The sequence below is a fragment of the Lagenorhynchus albirostris genome, chromosome 20 (assembly GCF_949774975.1).
Source record: "Lagenorhynchus albirostris chromosome 20, mLagAlb1.1, whole genome shotgun sequence".
Taxonomy (NCBI): Eukaryota; Metazoa; Chordata; class Mammalia; order Artiodactyla; family Delphinidae; genus Lagenorhynchus; species Lagenorhynchus albirostris.
In genome coordinates this window covers 36,653,356-36,669,455 of record NC_083114.1, presented here as the reverse complement: position 1 = coordinate 36,669,455, position 16,100 = coordinate 36,653,356, and the positions used below count along the sequence as shown (strand labels likewise).

Sequence of the window (16,100 nt, the reverse complement as noted above, 5' to 3'; positions counted from 1 at the left end):
ATACAACTTAAATTTTATATCTCTAAAAACTATAATGTAAGCAGTATGGTGTATTTTTTTTTTTTGCGGGAGAAAAAATATTTATTATTAAATAGAAATAAACCCAGCTATACATTATAGTAAGTGTAGAGTACTTTGTGTGTACTTTTTTTTTAATTTAATTTTATTTACTTTTTTAAACAACAGGTTCTTATTAGTTATCCATTTTATACATAGTAGTGTATATATGTCAATCCCAATTGCCCAATTCATCCCACCACCACCCTCACTCCACACCAGTGTCCCCCCTTGGTGTCCATACGTTTGTTCTCTACATCTGTGTCTCAATTTCTGCCCTGCAAACCGGTTCATCTGTACCATTGTTCCAGGTTCCACATATATGCATTAATATACGATATTTGTTTTTCTCTTTCTGACTTACTTCACTCTGTATGACAGTCCCTAGATCCATCCACGCCTCTACAAATGACTCAATTTTGTTCCTTTTTATGGCTGAGTAATATTGCATTGTATATATGTACCACATCTTCTTTATCTATTCGTCTGTCAATGGGCATTTAGGTTGCTTCCATGTCCTGGCTATTGTAAATAGTGCTGCAATGAACACTGGGGTACATGTGTCTTTTTTTTTTTTTTGCGGTACGCAGGCCTCTCACTGTTGTGGCCTCTCCCGTTGCGGAGCACAGGCTCCGGATACGCAGCCTCAGCAGCCATGGCTCATGGGCGCAGCTGCTCCGCGGCATGTGGGCTCTTCCCGGACTGGGGCACGAACCTGTGTCCCCTGCATCGGCAGGCAGCCTCTCAACCACTGCGCCACCAGGGAAGCCCCATGTGTCTTTTTGAATTATGGTTTTCTCTGGGTATATGCCCAGTAGTGGGATGGCTGGGTCATATGGTAATTCTATTTTTAGTTTTTTAAGGAACCCCCATACTGTTCTCCATAATGGCTGTATCAATTTACATTCCCACCAACAGTGCAAGAGGGTTCCCTCTTCTCCACACCCTCTCCAGCATTTGTTGTTTGTAGATTTTCTGATGAAGCCCATTCTAACTTGTGTGAGGTGATACCTCATTGTAGTTTTGATTTGCATTTCTCTAATAATTAGTGATGTTGAGCAGCTTTTCATGTGCTTCTTGGCCATCTGTATTCTTCTATGGAGAAATGTCTATTTAGGTCTTCTGCCCATTTTTGGATTGGGTTGTTTGTTTTTTTAATATTGAGCCGCATGAGCTGTTTATATATTTTGGGGATTAATCCTTTGTCCGCTGACTCGTTTGCAAATATTTTTTCCCATTCTGAGGACTGTCTTTTCATCTTGTTTGTAGTCTCCTTTGCTTTGCAAAAGCTTTGAAGTCTCATTAGGTCCCATTTGTTCATTTTTGTTTTTATTTCCATTACTCTAGGTGGATCAAAAAAGATCTTGCTGTGATTTATGTCAAAGAGTGTTCTTCCTATGTTTTCCTCTAAGAGTTTTATAGTGTCCGGTGTTACATTTAGGTCTCTAATCCATTTTTTTTTTTTTTTTTAGCCACTCTGCGGCACGTGGGATCCTCCCGGACTGGCGCGCGAACCCGTGTCCCCCGCATTGGCAGGCGGACTCTCAATCACTGCGCCACCAGGGAAGCCCCTCTAGTCCATTTTGAGTTTATTTTTGTGTATGGTATTAGGGAGTGTTCTAATTTCATTCTTTTACATGTAGCTGTCCAGTTTTCCCAGCACCACTTACTGAAGAGACTGTCTTTTCTCCAGTGTATATCCTTGCCTCCTTTGTCATAGATTAGTTGACCATAGGTGCGTGGGTTTATCTCTGGGCTTTCTATCCTGTTCCATTGATATATATATTTCTGTTCTTGTGCCAGTACCGTATTGTCTTGATTACTGTAGCTTTGTAGTATAGTCTGAATTCAGGGAGTCTGATTCTTCCAGCTCTGTTTTTTCCCCTCAAGACCGCTTTGGCTATTCGGGGTCTCTTGTGTCTCTATACAAATTTTAAGATTTTTTGTTCTAGTTCTGTAAAAAATGCCATTGGTAATTTGATAGGGAGTGCATTGAATCTGTAGATTGCTTTGGGTAGTATAGTCATTTTCACAATATTGATTCTTCCAATCCAAGAACATGGTGTACCTCTCCATCTGTTTGTACCATCTTTAATTTCTTTCATCAGTGTCTTATACTTTTCTGCATACAGGTCTTATGGTATATTTCTGATTTAATAAAACTTTAATCCGAAATACGCTAACACAGAATGATCAAAAGTATAAAAGAAAAATTAAACATGTTAGAAGTAAAACAATTTGCCTAGTAAGGTCATCACTCAGTCAAGATCAGAATCCAGCCTTTAGAGAGTAGACATTACTGTATCCCAGATACTAAGTTAGCTTTTAATGTTTCAGTGACAGGACAATAACACTGAACCACAAACTTCTGTCTTCATGTGGAACTCACTATGTAGACCTGGCTACAGGTAAGGTTTTAGATCTATATTGCTTAAGCACATAGCCAATATTTTAGTAAGAACTGCCATCAAAGCTGCTTTATATGTGTTCTCCAGCTGATATGCTACACAGTACATTCTGCCACCTTCATACTTACAGGTCGAACTAAGAAACCATTATCCAAACAAAATACATGTATGCTTATACAGAGAGACTTGTGGGTGTGCAGAAGACCATTTTAGATGATTTTCTAGATCTGCTGTACTATGAGGTGACCAGGATTCTCTTCTTATTCAGTCAGTGTTGTGGTGTTGCTATCACCGTAAGTGCAATGGCCGTAAGCATTTCACTGTATAAAAGTCAGATGTAAGCACAGGCCATAGCCACGGTTCTCACCATTCAATGAAAAACTACCTTCTTCCTTCCTTGGTTTTCTCCCTCCATCATGAGCCAGCAAATATCATGTATTCTCAGTTCTAAGCTCCATTTTATTGTTTCTAAAACAAGGATGCTACATACTTTTCCTCAGTTCTAGGATGCTATTGATTTTTTTTTTTTTTTTTTTTTTTTTTGCGGTACGCGGGCCTCACTGCCGTGGCCTCTCCCGTTGCGGAGCACAGGCTCCGGACGCGCAGGCTCAGCGGCTATGGCTCACGGGCCCAGCCGCTCCACGGCATGTGGGATCTTCCCGGACCGGGGCACGAACCCGTGTCCCCTGCATCGGCAGGCGGACTCTCAACCAGTGCGCCACCAGGGAAGCCCTTGGATGCTATTGATGTTAAGTTCTTATTTTACGGTCAAGTTTGTGGAAGATCCAAATGAAGCAGCTACAGTCTCTGACTGAGGATCCAAACCTCATATTCATTTGGGGCTTGTTCCTTCTACCTTACCCCAATATCCAAGGAACCAACAAGTCCTGTTTTTAAAAACTGCCCTGTCCTCCCTGTTCCAATTGCTAACGTAACCTCTGAGTTCAGGCCCTCATCACCTCATACACAGATTACAACAGTCTGTCTGCCTCCCTCTTTCAAACGACCTTACACAGAGATTTTTTAAAGTCCATTTTCCTAAAGAATTTGGATCCTGTCACTCCCTAGCTACAAACCTTTACTGGTCTCTAGAGCCTTGGAGTAAAGTTCAGTTCCTTAGCAAAGCACTCAGAAGCCCTCCACCATCTGCGCCCAGCGGACTTTTTCAGTCTTGGCTCCCAAAGTCCTCATGCTATTTTTCAAGTGAACCTTGACTTTTTCCACTTCTAAACCTTTGACTATGTCATTCTTTCCTTCTACCTAGAACATCCTTCCCCCTGCCATCCACATGACCATAACATCCTAGCCGCCTGTCAAGACCTAGCTCAAATGTACCTTCCTCATGAAGCTTTCCGTGACCACCATTTTTGTTTTGTAGAATGCTCAGGAGGATTTTTATTTTCTTTTAAAAGGACGTGTAAGCTAATGGAAAGAATATGCAACAGTTCTGTTTAAGCTGGGAGGAAAGTGATTTTTAAAAATCCATATCCATGTGATATTGTCAATTTCTTCCTCCTCTTCCATAAAATAAACTGTTTCAGGGGATGATTTAAATTAATGTAGAGTTTGGATGTCATGGTTTGCCTCAGGAGGGATTTTCTGCATTAGCAAGCGCAGAGTGAAAGATACTCAAGTAGTACCCCAGCTGTAATGGTATTCTGCCTCAAGACCAGCACCTTTTTCTCCTTCAGGAACTGCTTAATACTTATATTCTCTCAGAGCCAGACACTGCAGACAGTGTAACCATCTGGCACAAGTTAATTTTCTAGTAAACAAAAGGTGGCTATTTTCCATGTGCTCCTGGAGACAGGGACCTGTAACTGGACTGAAAAGGGTTATCACTATGCAAGAGCTATACTCATCCATGTTATAAACCATTTTTCTGCATGGACACAAGAAGGGTGGGGAAAAAGACCTTCAAACTTACCCTAAAATAGCCTTGGAGAGAATGACTGTGAACATCAAAAGATAACTTTCAAAGATAATAATGTCAAGGAAAACTTAAATTTGTCTAAACAAATATAGACATCCAGATACATTATATATGGTATATACCTAGGTACACTGTATGACTAAAATTAATCTATGAACAGATATTCAAGCTTATTCAAGTATAGAGTTTAAAAGCTTGATTTAGGATGTTTCCAAATAGAAAACTGATGTTAGTTGAAAAACTAGTGAAATCTGAATTAAGTTTGGAGTTACGTTGATAGTAATGTACCAGTGTTGGTTTCCTAGTGTATGTAAGACTGTAAACAATAACAGAACTAGATGAGGGGAACTACACTCAACATTTTGTAATAACTTATAAGGGAAAGAATCTGAAAAAGAAAAAATGTATATATATCTGAATCACTTTGCTGTACACCTAAAACTAAGATGACATTGTAAATCAACTATACTTCAATAAAAAATTAAATTAAATGAAAAAGTTTTTAAAAAGAGTAATATATGTGAAAAATATCTCAAAATCCTATACAAACGTTATACTCATTATTATGCTTTGTGTTTATATGGTTTTCTACTTTATTCATAAGATATAACCATCCGCAATATTTTCATATTTCTACTTTTATAACTAAACAACAAAATGTCAACACAGTGAAGTAATTTTCAAATGTTAATTTTCATAGTTTGCCAAACATACAATAAAAATGTTCCAACTTTAATGTTCCTACCATTTTATTTTACCTGTTCTAACAATTATAACAATGAATTTAGCTAAGAATGATTTCAGATTAACTTCTCTAATATAAAGCACTCAACTTTTATAATATATGTGGAGCAAGTAATAAGCACGGAAATATGTAATTGCTTTTAAAGAAATATTTGTTTTCAATTTAGGTTTCAGAGTAATGTGGAAGACTAAATTATTTTATCTTAAATGGCTGTTAGGTAAAACTCTAAGTATCAGTAATAGGTTAGGAAATGGAAGCATAGTTATAGAAAAAAGGGAAATAAACTTTTAAGAGCACTGGACCTTAAACTCTACCATTATTCCATAAACCACAAAAAGACCACACAGTTATTAAAGATTATCAATCACCATTTATAATATTTCTATATAGTTAGTTGTACTCTGTTATTATAATATTTTTAAGTGTAGATTTTAATCCAAGGTTTTCTTTTTATAACCAAGAAATAAATGCATATGTGTTCATTTTGAGGAAGAAAAAAGAAGAGAACTGGATGAGGTGGTATATAGGTACTCTCTTTGTAACTTTTCTGTAAATCTAAAATTATTCCAAAATTTTAAATTTTTTATTTTAAAAAAGAGAACTTGGGCTTCCCTGGTGGCGCAGTGGTTGAGAGTCCGCCTACCGATGCAGGGGACACGGGTTCGTGCCCCGGTCCGGGAAGATCCCACATGCCGCGGAGCGGCTGCGCCTGTGAGCCATGGCCGCTGAGCCTGCGCGTCCGGAGCCTGTGCTCCGCAACGGGAGAGGCCACAACAGTGAGAGGTCCACGTACCGCAAAAAGAAAAAATAAATAAATAAATAACTCACTGGGATAACACAAATTGACATAATCACATTAATTAAAAGATTTTCTTTGAATTAAAAAAGCAAGTTGGTTTATTAGTTTTTCTCAAAAGTGAGGTTTTTTTAAACATTTTTTTGGGGGGTGCGAGCTGTGCCGCTAGGCTTGCAGGATTTCAGTTCCCCCACCAAGGACTGAACTGGGGCCTTCAGAGTCTTAACCACTGGACAACCAGGGAATTCCCTAAAAAACTGTTTTTTTAAACTTTGATGTTTTTAAACTTTTTCAGGTTTACTTGGTAAAGACTATCAATTATGAAACGGGCTGGGTTTTTTCAGCCGGATTCACCTACAAACACGTATAGGTATGTTTTATGGCTTAAATCCCAAACTGGCTAATGCCAAGATAACCTGACTGACTTCTGACATCAGCTGGTATGGCTGACTATAGCTCAGAATGCTATGTGAATATGGAATAACCTTCCTTAGAACAGCTTAGCACTATCTTCCTAAGTGTGAAGTGTGCATATTTTTGGACCCAGCCATCGAGAATTCCTCATTAGTAGATAATACGACAGGTATACAAAGATGTGTACACAAGGGCATTCGTTATAGCACTATTTAATATAACAAAAATCTGAAACATAAATAATGATATACACAGACACTGGCATACTACATAACCGAATTATGACATAGGTTTATATTAACAGACACAGAAATATGTCCACATGAAAAAAAAAAGACTAAAGAACGTGTGGGAATGGAATCATGCAGTCTCACTATGTAAAACTATGCATATACAATCATGCATATATATGCTCATATTGAGAGATATCTCAGGACAGGGGTAAAGATGGGGAAGGAGATATTTTCTTTCTTTCTTTATATTTTCTGTAATCCTTAAATAATTTTTTTTTTTTTTTTTTTTTTTTTTTTTTTGCGGTACGCGGGCCTCTCACTGCTGTGGCCTCTCCCGTTGCGGAGCAACGGCTCCGGACGCGCAGGCCCAGCCGCTCCGCGGCATGTGGGATCTTCCCGGACCGGGGCACGAACCCCCGTCCCCTGCATCGGCAGGCGGACTCTCAACCACTGCGCCACCAGGAAAGCCCCTTAAATAATTTTGGATAAACCTGTACAATTTTTTAGAAAAATAATAAAGCTATTCTTCATAATGCTATAGAAGCAATTTGTGTCACACTCAAATAAGACATTAAGTACCCAAATATGTAATTTTTAAAAAGTGATCCCCTGTTCACAACTGAAAAAGGCAAAATATTTGTTATTAAACTTACTGTAAACTATAAACGTAGAAAGCTGAGAAATAGTTCTACTATAAAAACATCAGACATTAGCCAAAGACTCTAGGTTGTCAATGTTAACTGCAACATTAGCTATATAATAGCTAACCGACATGAAACGTCACAGTATTATTATGCTTAGCTAGAGCTACACTATAGTTATAAATATCACGTTATTTCACATAGATTCTATTTATAAATATGTACCTTAGCTGAGATCAGTCAATAGATTTTTTTTTCACAAGCAACAGAAATCTGTCCTCTTGCCAAGGGTTTATCTTTCCGTACCAATGAATTGGGGAGCTGCAAGAGAACTTGTAACACATTCAGTATTCTCCATTATATGAGAGATGAGGGAAGAGGAGGCTTTAAAATGCTAAATGGTTCCTGTAAGGTCAACAGCTAGTTGGTGGCAGAGCTGGGCCTGTCACCCAGATTCTGGTCATAAGGCTCAAAATGAATTATTCCCACATACCCATTAGGATGGCTAAAATTAAAAACACTGACAATTTCAAGTGTCGCCAAGATGCAGAACAAATGGGACTTTCATGTGTTACTGGTGGAGATGCAAAAGGGCACACTCTCTCTGGAAAAGAGTGTGGCAGTCTCTTGTAAAGTGAAACATACACACACCATAGCATCAAGCAGTCCCACTCCTAGGTATTTACTCTAGAGGAATGAGAACTTACATTCACCCCAAACTAGAAACAATCCAAATGTCCTTCAACCGGTTAATGAATAAACAACCTGTGGTACATCCACACAGTGGAACATTACTTGGCGATAAAAAGGAACACACTGTTGATCCACACAGAAACTTGGATGAATCTCATAGGCGTCATGCTGAGTGAAAGAAGCCAGTCTCAAAAGGTTACATACTGAATGATCCCACTTACATAGCATTCTCCAAAAGACAAAGCTATAGAGATGGACAACAGATCAATGGTTGTCAGAGTGGAGGGTGGGGGAGAGTATGAATGAAAAGGGATTACAGAAGGAGTCTTTGGGTGATGGACTTGTTCTGTATCCTGATTGTGGTGGTGGTTACACGAATCTATATAGGTATTGATACTCAAAGAACTGTACACATGTCAAAATGTCAATTTTACTGTACATTAATTTAAAAATTAAAATAGGGACTTCCTTCCACGCACTGCAACTACTGAAGCCCGTGCACTCTAGGGGTCTGTGTGCTGCAACTACTGAGCCCACGTGCTGCAACTACTGAAGCCTGCACGCCTAGAGCCTGTGCTCTGCAACAAGAGAAGCCACTGCAATGAGAAGCCCGTGCACCACAACAAATAGTAGCCCCCACTTGCTGCAGCTAGAGAAACCCCGCGTGCAGCAACGAAGACCCAATGCAGCCAAAAAAAACCCCAAAACAACAAAAACCCCAGGGACTTCCCTGGTGGTCCGGTGGTTAGGACTCTGCGCTTCCACTGCAGGGGGCATGGGTTCAATCCCTGGTCGGGGAACTAGGATCCCGTATGCTGTATGGTGTGGCCAAAAAAAAAAATAAATACATAAAATAAAAAATAAAAAAATTAAAACAAATTACTTACTCAGTCTCTGGCTTCTAAAAGCCAGAAATATTTATGGATTTTTAAATTCAATTTTAAAATTAATTTTTCAATTAGCAAAATAAAATGATTTGATGGGTCTCTTCCTATAAAATCTCAATGCCAAGAAAAGAATACACTCAACTTGGCCGTTACACAGCCTCATTTTGTCTTAATTTCTCCGTTGGCAAAATGGGCATAATAATACCTACCTCAAAGGGTTATATGAGAATTAAATGGTAGATAAATAAATAAAAATATAGACATATTCACAGTATACATAACTTTGGGTATGGAAATGGAAGACAACTCCAACCAAGTAACTTTTAAGTTTTGTCCTTCCAGAGAACCAGGTTCTGATGATTGCTTTTCTGACAGAGCTGTCTCTGAAATACAGTCCAAGCCCGGCGTCTGATTTTCACATAGAAGTAAAAATTCACTACTGAGTCCTTGATGTATTTTTATTCTGTAACCACTCTACACAAATAAATTGTTGTTTAAACCAGACTCTGTGTTAAAGAAGATTACACTGTATATATTTGTATATATTTGTTTGTATGTATTTCTTAGTCCTCTTAATTCCACCTAACTTAATGAATAGACAGGTAGCCAGTGCTCTCGTGTGTGTGTGTGTGTGTGTGTGTGTGTGTGTGTGTGTGTGTGTGTGTGTATTAAGTAATAGTAGGTTTCCTACCTCTCAGAAGAACACAGTTTAAATACTAGGCAAAATGAGAATCTAACCTTAACCTTTCCAGAGTTTCAGGTCTTTAAGAATTACCCCTCTATATGGAGTAAGGTCATAAACATGATGATTTTCTTCATGCCACATTTCTTAGCTTTCTACTTTCAAACTCATACCTTTAAGCCCAGCTTTTTGTTTTATCACTCCCCCACCCCCATTTAATCCAGTAAGCATTTGCTTAGCACCTACTTCAAGAAAATACTTTTTGTTAAGCTCTATTTTGGGCAGTGATTCTCAAACTGTCTGTCCCAACCCAATTTTTACAAATGAAATAGAATAAAATAACAGACTGCCTCACAGATGGTAAGGGTAAATACTGTTTCATGAAGCTTTTGTTTCAGTTGTGGGTGGGGACATGTATGTGAGTGAATAACGTAGGCATGCATATACTGCTCTTACTGTGGATCATGGTCCAAAAGTTCGAGAAACAGTGTTACAGGGATTAAATAAACATCAGCTCTAGATTTAGAACAGTACAACCCTGCAACAGTTGGCTTCTCTGGACATGTTTTTTGGTACTCACTGCACCACCTGACCTTAGAGACACAAGTCTTCTTAAAGAAAAAAAATCTAACTTTCCATTTGAGGTGATGAAAAGGTTGAGGAGATACTGAAAGGCAGAACAAACTGTCCTTTGGTTATTGTTACAATCCCCGACAAGTTGGAATGGATGCAGAAGTGTATACTTTCTTTACCGCAACCTGACAGGAGGAAACTAGCCATTTGAAATGAGATAATTTTTAAATTAAAAAAAAATTATGTAGTATACACTTGCATGGATCAAAAATTTTAAATACAGAAGAGAATACAGTGAATAGAGCATTACTCATGACAGCTATACCAGAAACAATCCAAATGTCCATTAATGGTAGAATGGAGAAATAAATTATAATATACGCATACAATGGAATATTATACGAGAATAAACGAATTATTCTTACATATAATGATATGGGTGCATCTTACAAGCCATACTCAAACGAGTACACACTGTATTACACTTACATATGGCTTAGAGATTTTCCATAGTAATATACAGTTTCTTCATTCGTTTTTGTAGCCATATAAAATTTATTCAATTGCATGAATATATGTTAATTGATTTATCCAATTCTTACTGATGGGCATTTAGGTTTTTTCCAAACTTTTGATGAGTTAATTTAAATGACTTTGCATGTTTGGTATGCTAAAAAGAAAACTGAAGGGCTCAGGATCTTTCAGGCAAGGTAACTTCAAACTCTAGCTCCTAGTATATTAATACAGGAAAAGTCCCTGGGCATCTGGGTCACAGTTTTAAGAGGAACTGGGAAAACATACATATTTATTTATGCACAAAATTGAGATCATAAACACTCTCCTTGGCACCCCCTCAAAAAATGAAACACTTCCCATGTATTTCAATGTTTCTAGGCCACTGATACTACTCTAGATCTATTAAAATGATACATTCAGAAGGGTGAAAACAATTCATAAGGACCTAGTTATAGAACTCATTTTATAGCTCACGCAGTGTAATTAAGAAGTTATATTCCATTGAATTCCCCAAACTGAATCAAAATTCCAAAGCTGAAAAGTATAAATGTGTAAAAGACTATATTCTACACTAGCATTAAAGACAAAAGGAATCACCTACCACTGCATGTCTTGGTGAAATCCAGGTAGAGTCGCAACCCTCTGATGCCACAAGCAGAGTAAAGACCAAAAATCAGGCTAAGGAGCCATTCTTGGCATCATTTCCATTCTTACTCTCTTCCAACAAACCCTTCTCACCACACACTGATTCATCTATCAAGAAACTGACAAAAGCAACTAGCTATCTGCTAAGCCATTTGACTCTAGTAAACTAGAAAAAATAATAATTAAAAAAAATAGCACCCCTTTCCAAGAAAAATTTTACTTAGCAAAATGTATTATAGTTGAGAAAAAAATATGTAACTCAATCATCTAAATTTCATTTGTTTAGTCAGTCTGGGCTCACGCAGCATTAATGATGGTGTTATTAATATTATACATTCTGGCCGAGGTGAAGTTCTTTCAAGTGTTCTGCAAAGTCTAAGGAGAGTCTAAGACCATTATTTGCCAATCCCTCTTTATCAGCAACCCAATACTAGTGACTGATTCCACTGATGGGCAAGCCCCTAGGTGGCTCAATAATAAAAGAAAATAAGGCTTAGCAGATTCCCTTGAGGTAAATTCTAATGCATTACTGATGTGTCTACCTTATCTGAAAAGTCTCTAGCTAACTTTGGTGGGTTCATAGACTTAACACAGTGATACTCTGCAAAAATGACAATAATTTAATTCTATAGAACCCAAGAAATCCTATTTTAAAAGCTCTATGCACTGAATAAAACTGTATACATGCTCTTGAATCTGCTTTTCAGAGTAACCAGTCTCTTAAACTATATTTAAAAAAGGAAAAAGATAATGTCATATTTTACCATAAAACTGCCTTTCTGACTAAAAACCTCAGAAGAGCAATGGGGATTCTTTAAGAAAAAATGTTCATAAGCGTCTTCAAAAATCAAAGGTACCTGCTATATAAACAAACAGATTAACTAAAGCATCTGATGTCTTCACTGATTCTACCAAGCACTTTATGGCTTGCATTAACCATGAAAATTTACACAAGGCTTTGCACGTGATTCAACTCTGGACACAGAACTTATTGAGCTACATTAATGTCCTAAAACACCCCTTTCACCGCATAAGCTCTGTAAAGGCTTAAAACAAGCACAGCCTGTGGGTAACACTGTAGAATTTGGAGCCAAGTTTTATTGTCTCCACGAAGTTCAGCCAGCCATAGAGCAACAAATCAAAGTTCCAATAAGCACAGTGCACCTGCAAGTCTTAGGTATGCTCCAAGTCAAATATTTGCAATTTTTTCATCCCAAATCAGCACAGATGAAAGTATGCAGATCGCAGAACCAGCCCTCTAAATCCTGGAAGCCAAAATGATCTGCAGTTTCACTCCCACATCACTTGTGTCCTACCATTTATTGAGTCCTTAATGTGCATATGTACCAGGAACTGTTCTAGAAGTTTGCATACATTACCTCTAATACCTATCACAAATCCTGTTCTGATGAGGAAACTGAGGCTAGAGAGGTCAAGGTGACTTGTCTAATGCCATAAAGCCAGTGGCGCTTTATTCAAACTTCGTTCTCCCTGGCTCCAAAGAGCCACCTCTGTGATCCTCCCTCAGCTAAAGTCACTAACTCCAACAGCAGCTCTCCTTTATCAAAGTAAATTCAAGGGCCAACTGTCTGAAATGATGACAAAGATGAGAAAAATATCATACCTAAAACCATGGCACAAGACCCAGGAATTCCCAGCGAGGAAGCTCAGTCACCTCCTTCAGAATAACTAGTTCCAAAGGCTATGATTCAAAATCAACTGACTTTTTGGAACAAGGGAAATGAAACTCAAGAGTGTATTCACATTTTTGGTGAAATTTTCTAAAACTCTTGAGAAAAAGGTGATGTCTTGAAGCAATTCACTTTTACAGTTTACTTCTTTGGTAGGCTTCAGACATTCCAAAACAAAATCACATCTGCAGCATTACTAATCAACTTTTTTCTACAGACTTGAAAAGTATCTTCTTACCACACTACAAGATTACTTCCCATACTTAGAGCAGAAATGGAAACAGCTCTGGGTGTCACGAATCAGATCTTGAGGCCACAGTTGCAGAAAGTAGGTGCTGTTTCCCTTGAGTAGGAGCTGCTGATCTGAAACCTCCCAAGGGAAGGGTGTCTGAAGAAGGGTGTCTGACAAAGAGCATTGAAAAAACTAAAGCAAAAGCTGTTTGTATTAATGAGAGTGAGCTGCTGGCACCACTACTCCGTAAGTGTTTCACTGCTATGCAACTGTTTTCCAGCTTCCAAGCTCTGAATCTGGCAGAGAGAATGCTGTTCTCACAGCCATATGAGTTACATGATCAGCTGCTCTGTGGCGTGTGGGTGTTTAAGTAAGTGACTGGTTAGAAGAGGTTCTGCAATATTAAATCAAGGAAGCACACACTGTCCCCTGAGATTTTAATGATTTGTCACTATACTACACTGACAAAGAAAAGCAACAAATTTGCAACTTTGAAATACTTTTGAGTTTAGGATAGGCAAATAATTTCTGACAGTAAAACTTTAGGCATGACATTGAAAAAAATATATAACCTGTAATATAAGCCCCTTCAATCACATTTATTGAAAATCCTTCCATTAAAACATTTAAAAATGGATGATTCTGATGGCAACATCACCCTGAAAAAAGACATGAAATCATATTTAATAAAGTTGAAAAACCTTCACAGAGCAGGTGCTCTATTAGGGGAATGATAAGGCCTTCTTTTAAGAGATGGGATCAACCTCAAAGAACACAAAACAATTCCAGATACGCATCACGAAACAGACCACTGACTGTTGTTGAAATTTACTACATTTAGAAGATAGTGCAAGGAATATACATTATCAACTGGTCAAATTTAGGCAAGCTATTTTGAGTTCAGTTTTAACTGTTTCTTAAACTCTCACATACATCTCTTTACAGGAAGACAGGCAAATGATACCTTACAAATACCTAACTCACTGTAATCAAAGAACAGAACACAAGGATACATATTTAATCTACTTTGTTGCTTATTGCTCAGGATCAAAGTAATGCCAATCCTCAAGAGACAAACAAAACAAAGCAAAACACAAAACTCAAATTCCTTTCACTTTTGCATAATATAGATCTTAACCTGAGGTCCCAGGACCAGGCTCAAGATGACTGTAATTGCATACAAAATTATGTGTGTCTATTTCACCAAGAAGAGGGTCCTAAAGGCTTCCGTGACTCCAAAGAAAGGTTAAGAACCACTGAAGTAGACTTTTCCAGAATCCCTAAAACCCAGCAGTGAACATTTTAAACAAAATTATACTAAAGGTAGTATCTGTCTGAATACATGTGCAGTCCTGATACAAACATCCAAGATGCCTGCCAGCCCTATCACAGTACAGCTCACCACTCTCAAATCAGCCCTTCATGGGAACATCACCTGCACACACTCTCACATGCCAGCCACAGCAGCTCTTCATTCCCTAAGCATATACATGTGTCAACAAAGCATGTGCTAGTTGCCATTCCCAGAACAATATGGATCTGACCATCTCTGGGAAAAAATACACGTTCTTCCTAAAATATTACCCTATATATTTACTATGCCTTGACCATAGATGTTAAAAATTACAACAAAAATAAATGAAATTTAAAATACAATGAAATTCCCACACACCATATGTATGTAATTAACTGGGAAAAAAGCATCACTCAGGTATTACTGAGGGTCCATGGGAGATGCATATAGGGGAAACACTGTAATAATGATGCTTGAACACGGGACAATCAAAGCCAGACTCACGCAGCACCATCCTGAGAACATGGTTGTGGAAGGCACCCTTCTCCAAAGGCAAAAGCACATTCCTTTGATTGGCACAAGCCATTCCTGACAATGGATCCGCGATGACAGGGACTGTTCCGCAATCAGGAAGTGTGCGTGTGTGTTTTGTGGGGGAGGGATATGCTAGATGTGATCAAAGACTGGCTCTCTTCAAGAAGAGCATATGGGATCTTAAATCGTGAAGACAGTCTTCGAGGGTGAGGCAGGGGCATTTATCATTTCTACAGGAGACATTCCTCGACAATGAACATGTTCTGTGCAGATGTAACGCGGGTGTCACTACCTTTAGTGGCTCCCATCTAAGAATCTCAAGCAGAGCCTGATTGGAGGGGAGGAGGTGGTGGGGGTGGAGAAAGGTCTGCATTACCCTCCGGGTGAGTGTTGGGCGGTTGTACACTAGATACATTTTATCTCAGGCGGCACAATACTCCCGGGGGTTGGGGGTTTGGGCGCAGCCGCAGGGAAGGGGAGGCAGGGGGTGCAAGCCACCAGCTTCAGGGCAGGCGAATCCTCGGAGGAGGACCGGTGCAAACCTCCCCCTCGGCCCGCTAACCCGTGCAACACCAGCCTCTCCTCGGGCCGCGGGGCGAGCGGACTCTGCAAAACTGGAGTCCGGCCCGGGTCCGGGAAGGAGGGGGCGAAGGTGCAGAAGCGGGCGCCCCCGGCCCAGGCTCGGGGCCAGAAGAGCGCAGCGCCCCGGGCCTCCCCGCCGGATGGGGGCTGCTCCGGCCTACTGGACGCAGCTGCCTTGGCGAAGGGCTCACCCGGCGCCCAGAGCCCCAGTCGGCTCAGCGGGCGGCGGAGAGGAAGGGCTGCTGCCAGGGGCGCAGCCGCGACTGTGCCGTGTGCGTTGGGGGCAGGGGCCCCTACTCACCCGGGCCGGCCGCCTCCGCCTCCGCCGCCCCGACCACCGCCTCGGCGGTCCATCCCTGCGGCGGGGGGCCTGTAGCCGCGGCGCTCGAGTAACAACCGCCGGCCGGGCCGGCCCCTCCCCCCTGCCCAACGTCTGTCCTCAGGGCCGCTCCGCAGTCCCGGCCTCGGCCGCCGCCGCCGCCGCCGCCGCCGCAGCGCTACGTGGCCGCCGCTCCGACGTCTCGCGACTCCCTTCCGAGCGCGC

General features: G+C 40.0%; 1 protein-coding gene across 3 annotated transcripts in view; it reads right to left on the bottom strand.

Moving 5' to 3' along the window:
* ZNF652 (zinc finger protein 652) overlaps positions 1–16,097 on the bottom strand; it is a 63,714-nt gene extending 47,617 nt beyond the window's left edge. For all 3 annotated transcript variants that reach the window (XM_060135063.1, XM_060135064.1, XM_060135066.1), the window contains exon 1: positions 15,858–16,097. The gene's annotated coding sequence lies outside the window, so the exon portion shown is untranslated. The remainder of the gene's footprint in view (positions 1–15,857) is intronic.
* Between the last annotated feature and the right edge of the window lie 3 nt (positions 16,098–16,100).